This window comes from Ursus maritimus, unplaced genomic scaffold, assembly GCF_017311325.1.
Source record: "Ursus maritimus isolate PB19 unplaced genomic scaffold, ASM1731132v1 scaffold_9, whole genome shotgun sequence".
Lineage (NCBI taxonomy): Eukaryota > Metazoa > Chordata > Mammalia > Carnivora > Ursidae > Ursus > Ursus maritimus.
In genome coordinates this window covers 34,902,400-34,909,123 of record NW_024427107.1, presented here as the reverse complement: position 1 = coordinate 34,909,123, position 6,724 = coordinate 34,902,400, and positions in this window count along the sequence as shown.

Genomic DNA, 6,724 nt, shown 5'->3' with positions numbered 1-6,724 from the left:
TGTTGATGGCGGATCTGCAGATGGACACTTTGCTATTTACATGCACACTCGAAAAATGCCCTATAGGTAGAAGTGACTTTTAATTTTCTTTTAATATAATTTCAAGTCTAAATTCATCATTTTAAGTACAAATATAAAACTATAGGGGGAAAAAAAAACCTCAAAATACTTGAACGGCCAGTGTGGCTTTTATATAAAGCAGGAATTTTATACTAGTGAAAATTTCTTACTCATTTGCTAATAATACACATTTCCAGATGATTTTTAATGAGTGTAGGTACACATTCTTATTTGGAAATGGATAGTTTGGCTGCCTTGAATTTATATTTATACTCAACATAGCATGAAAATTAGAATGTCTTTCGGTTAAACAACATGTTTATGATTTGGTTTGGGAAAATATTTTGTAATCATGGGTGGCATGCTGCAAAGCCTTTGCAGATTGTTTTTTCTTACAACCTGAACATATATAATGTAAGGTTAAGAAAATAGAACAGTTTTAAAAAAGAGGAATGGCTTTACAGCAAAACATTATTCAATGCAAACTGTATTTTGACAAGATATCAGAGATTATATACATGAGGGCCAAGAAAGAAAGCATGGGGAGAGGACCAAAATCAGTCCTATAATTTTACTTCAGTGCTTCCACTCTAGATGATGCTGATGTTATAAAGAGTTAGTCACTTCTACTGAGCATGAAGGACTATATATATAAGCTCACTTATTCAGTGTGTGCTTATGGGAGGGTTTAATCCTTTTAGGACCTTGATGTCAAGAAAAAAGATGACTGGAAATTGTATTTTGCTAAACATAGAAATGAGGAACTATGTCAGTTGGGGACATGGGTAAATCATTGAGGAATTCCATCAACCTGCATTAAACATTGATTTTATTTTTATTTTTCTAAAATGAGAAAGAAACTGAAGAAGCAATCGTTTGCCTCTTTACTCATTTATCATAATATCCTGATCCATCATAAAACTATAAGTATATAAGGGCTAGAAAATAATCATAGCATTAAGAAAGGAAAGACCCTATCATTATGCTTGAATTCTGAAAATGTCATGGATAAGTGTTGGGTCATATTTACTTCAATATGAGATGAGATTTATGTGATAAGAAAAGGCATATACAGCTTCTCTCTTTACTAGAATAGTTAAATTTTCAGGCTGTGAGACTACAAGAGATAAGAAAATATTAAGTTCCATATAATCACAAATACCAAGATTCTATTTGTTTATTGTACACAGGGCACTTTGTGAGTATGGTTGCTGATTCCTCTTCCTCTTGGGGTTTGGGGAGAAAAAGTCTCGATCCTATTGGAATAGTGAAAGGGAGAGTGACCAACTGGTCCAGCACATAAGAATAGTGATTCAAAAACAACATGGAATAAATTTCCATGGGTCAACAACATAATGTACCAAGTTCAGTATCAATAGAAACATACAATCTATCAAATATTTTTCATCAATTATTAATAGCATGGAAAGTTCAGACCTAGTGTTTCTCAAACTGAAAACGCATTCATGATCACAAAACATAATTCTCCTTCTGTTTCATTACTGATACTTTAATATAAACACAAATGTAAACAAGGTAATGTTCCTTACATAAATTAATTCCATAGTTTATAATTTTAGCCAAATATTATTCTATATATTAACTGGACTGAAATGAAGTATTAAAATAGCCAGTCTGTATTCCCTATAAAGCAGTAAATCCACATCAGACTTTAGAGGAGGTTGTGAATTTAACTATTGACCCCTTTTAGAACAAAGTGTCTGTTGACATGGCAATCAGGACAGGTGAATACAGAAGCTCTTTACAACTGCAGAGATACCATAGATAAATTAGAGGACATTATATAATACTAGCAAAGACAACTTCTGTTATAAATCAGAGGGCAAGGCTTTTCTGAATCAGATGTAATAAATTACTAAGTAATAATTTACAGAAAATAATTACTAAGTAATAAAGGATAGAGACTGATTTACTGAAATAAGCAAATGTTACTTTTACTAGTCAGATTGCTTGTAATCTTTTTCTATTGACACAATTTGTTTCATATACTATATACTTATTTTTTTTCCCTTTCTGTGGGTGATTAAAAAATGCAATGTGGTGGATGAGACCATTACCCAACTTCACTGGTAGATCCAATATGTGGATGATGTGTGTATACTGGATCCTAGGTATGGTAATTTAATACTTCCAAGTTCTGCATATTATGCTGGTATCTCTAGTATCAAATACACGCCCACACTTTGTGAATCTTACATAGAGTAACAAATGTGTCCATATTGACTAAATTCAATGTGCTATCTGAAGAGAAATGGATGTTATAATCAAGTAGACGGAGTTAACACAAGAGTCATGAAAAGATCTTTTTTTTTTTTTTTTAAGTTTTGGAATTATTTCCAGAAACTAATAAAGGCGGTGATTTACTGATAGTATTGAGTCTGTGAGATTGTAACATATACTGAAACAACCTCGTGGATGGTGGTGAAATCTTTTTCAACAAACATAGCAAAGAGTTCATTTAATTTTTGATGCTCTCAAGAGCACATTCCAAAATATCACAGATGTCAAACAGAACATGCCGTCTAAAGCAAAAATATTAAATTCAGATAAGCTATTTATAAATAGCTGTAAATATAATCTCAGCCAATATATGATATCACAAAAGGTTTCAAGTCAACAGTATTAGAGGATTTAATCATTCCATTGCATCTCATGCACCTTCATGGCATTGATTTATTGTGACTGCAGGTTATAACTGGCAAAGGATATGTATCTATGTTTTAGGTTCCTTGTTGCTGAAGAGGGAACCACAGCTACATCAGAACAAATTTATCAGTTATATTTTAAAAACTAGAACTTTATATAATAAAGAAAGCAGCAACCAGGCGGAGCACCACACCATAAATATGAAAATTAAATAATACATATATTAAATATAATGGAAATGGAGGAAAAAGAAAAATGAGTGTTTTGTAAAATATAAGAACATACTATAGCACTCCTTAAACCAACTGGAAATTTTACTTTAGCAAGTATAAAAATAAAGAAAAATGCAACTTCAAGCTCTTCATATTAGTAATGGGTATGTGATTTATCAATGTATGTAATTAGCCAGTGGCTTTTAGATGTTACCCTACATAAACATATCTGATACTAATGCACTGCCTTATAGGCTAAAAATGTCAAAAGTTAGGTGTTCAGTAACCTCAATTGGAAAGATATACGTTAGAATTTCCTGAGAAAAGCCATTTCTCTAGGATAGAAATTTACCTGAGTAATCATATAACATAAACGCTTGGCGTAGGAGCAAAGAAGTTGCCTTAGTGTTTTAATTTCATCTAATCGTAACCTTGGTCTTTCTGTCCTACTCAAATCATTTTTTGTTTCCACTGGTATCATTTTGAAATGATTCAGAGATATTTCAGGTCAGATGAATGACATCAACTACAAATATCTCTTTCAGCATTTTATACGTATTTCTACTTTGAAACTTAAACCAATAGTATATAAAGCCTAAGAATGAACACTGATCTAAACAAACACAGACAAATTCACAGAAATTGAGTGAAAAACAGATATTATAAAATTTGTCAATATTCTGGTAGAATACTGAAGTAGTAGCCTTCAATTTTTAAACACAGTTGTGAGCTTGTAATTGGACAGAAACATGCATCTTTTTTTAGAACAAGCTAATTCTTTATATGATGTAAGGGTATAAGATCATGAGTACTGTAAAACAGTACATAACTAAAGATCTTTAAGGAAAATGAGGGCATTCCCAGTTAACTCATGGTTAGTGCATAAGTATAAAAAACATATGAAAGATATTCATGAAGATTTCTAAAGATTCTATGCCTTTCCAGTTTAAAGAGCAGTGCATCTTAAAAATCTGTCTTATACTAACATTGGACTGGGGGTAATACTCAAGTTTGCACTCAATGTGGCCTTACATTCAAGGGCACACTGGACATTGTAAGACAAATATATCATAAGCTAGAATGTTGTGCTGATTCACATAACTTTGCCATGTGCTCTGCTATAGAGCTGGACTTGTATGCCCTTAAGAAGGGAGAAGAAAATCAATTAAATATAGATATGAAAATATGATAATGTATCATGTTAGGCCACTTAGCTTCAGAGTAAGATGTCATTAACCCTTATTTCACATAGGAAAACCAGAAGGAGAGAATGGTGAACATGAATAAAACGATTAACTTTTTGACTTATCAAGATGTTTCTTGAGTATTTTATCTACTTGTTTTTCTCCATGAAAAAAACAAATCACACAAAGTACAGACATATCTGTAGCACTTGGTCTGTAGCCAGAGTTGATCCCAGGCATAACACTTCTTGACACAGGCCTTTTTATAAATGCCTCATATACGATGAAGCTTTGGTGAGATGTGACTGCATGGTAGGATGCTTTTTTCCTAGGATAGGATATGGTGCTGCTTGTACTTGCCACATTTTGTATGAATATATGTTTCTATGTTGGCCTGTCTTGCTACGATATGGATGAATAAAGCCTGGTGTGAGCTGTCTAATTGCAAAGTCACTAGAATGCACGTTTCATTTGTTCTTTCATAATGCCAATTTGAACTTGTTCCCTCTCTGTATATTCATAACCCAGCTGTGAAGGTAAAACATAGTTTCCTTGAATGACTGATTCAATATTTAAATCAATGTCACAATGTTTGCTACCACTGAACTAACACCACAGAGGCCACATAGGTACTACTGCCTGGGTAAAATTGGGTTGTTTTTGTTTTTCTATCACTTCTTTTCTATCTGAAGTGGAATACGTTATTCTTTTATATGTTCATAAATACAAAATTTCACAATCTTAGTTACTTTATTACTTTCAAACAAACCTGATTTCTTAACAAGGATGATTGGGTATCTGGTTTTTCTGTTCCTCCAATTCTGAAATTATTTGTTTGCTTCCTGTATGTCACCCCAAAATACAGAGGGTTGGAGGGATATATTATTTTGTGTTGTCTTATGTAGTCTGTGCCCATATTTGCATTCCTTTCCATTTCAACCTTGCCCCTCTTTTTTTTACAATTTGATTTTTCCCTTCTGTTTATGAAAACCAGAATTGAGCAGCACTGTACAGCAGACATGGTGCCCAGAAAATATGTTTTTTTCCTCAGTAATTTCCTTCACAAGTTTCATGCAAAGACAGTTCCCAATCAATTTCACACACCTTCCAATCTCTTACATTGGATTCTAACATTTTAGAGCTATTCCCCTGAGAAAAGTGAAATGCTGAGTATGAAGGCTGTTGTCTGTTGATAAGCCAGCTAAGGAAGTGTGTTTTTGGAGAATGTATCTTAAATAATTATACAGGAAAGTAAATACCATAATATAGTGTTCCGTTTAAGGTACATCATGTGTACATGAATGCCTAAAACCTCAATTCTTTGTCTATTTCCCTTTATGTGCAAATTACATATATATTATAAAGAGAGAGAATAAAAGAATAAGGGGTATTATAGTGGCAGCTTTTTGCTGCATTGGTTTTGACTGCATCAGCATTTCTATTGTGGACCTCTATTTTCAGGGGTTTTAGAGATTCACCCATAAAAATATGCTTCAGGCTTAAAAGTCTTGAAAGATTTTTTTTTTAGGTATATAATTTTAAACAAATATATCTTGTTTTTATATTATAGGAAGAAATAAATGGAGTTTACTAGTTCAAATTTGCGCTACTATAACTTTTAATAAACTTAATTTTTTAGCAAAAACATAGTCCATAGTCTATTGATGATTTTTTAAAAGAATTATTGATATTGAGAAAATTGCCTGCTTCATCAGTGTAGTAATCTATCTTCAAGATGTTTTAAAATCTGTATACCTATATTAACATTATCTTGAATCCAGTAGTGGATCAGTATGATAATGAACACAATTTATGCCATCCATATGAGCTATCTGGTAATATAGATTTGGAAATATAGTGTGTGTGTGTATATATGTGTGTGTGTGTGTATGGTGTGTGTGTATGTAGGTATGTGAATGTATATATATACACATATATATATATACATATATATATATACATTCACATACATATTTAACAGACAGATTAAGGGGAAAAAGCTCCCATAAATTTAGTTTGTCAAATAAATACCATATGCTATAATAAAAAATAATTGCACATACATTTGTCTTTCAGAGCCAGAATGAGATGCAAGCAATTGCAAAGGAAAGTTGTCTCTTGTGTAAACAGTAGATATTTTATAGCTTCTTATGAAAATCATTTTTCCTTTCTATATTGTGGTTATGGGAAATTAAAAGAATGTAATGCATAAAATTAATGCAGACTTTATTTAAATAACATTAAAACATGAAGCAGAGAGAAACACTGAGAAATTAAATATTTAGGCTATTACCTCTTGGTTGTCTGATAATACTTTGCTTTTATTTTAATTCCCCATGATATTTTCAGTTATGGAGAGGATATTAAAATCTGACTTTAAGCTTCTGGATTGTTCACTTACACTCAACACTACTTCATTAAGTTTCTGATAATATGTAGTCTTCTGTGTGCAAGGAAAGAAATAAATAACACATTTATTTGCTGAATGAGCTTTAAGGCTTGCAAGTTGTTAGTGGTTTTTTTGCCCACACAGGATTCTATACATTTATAACATCTTAAATCTGGTGTGTGTGTGTGTGTGTGTGTGTGTATGTGTACATA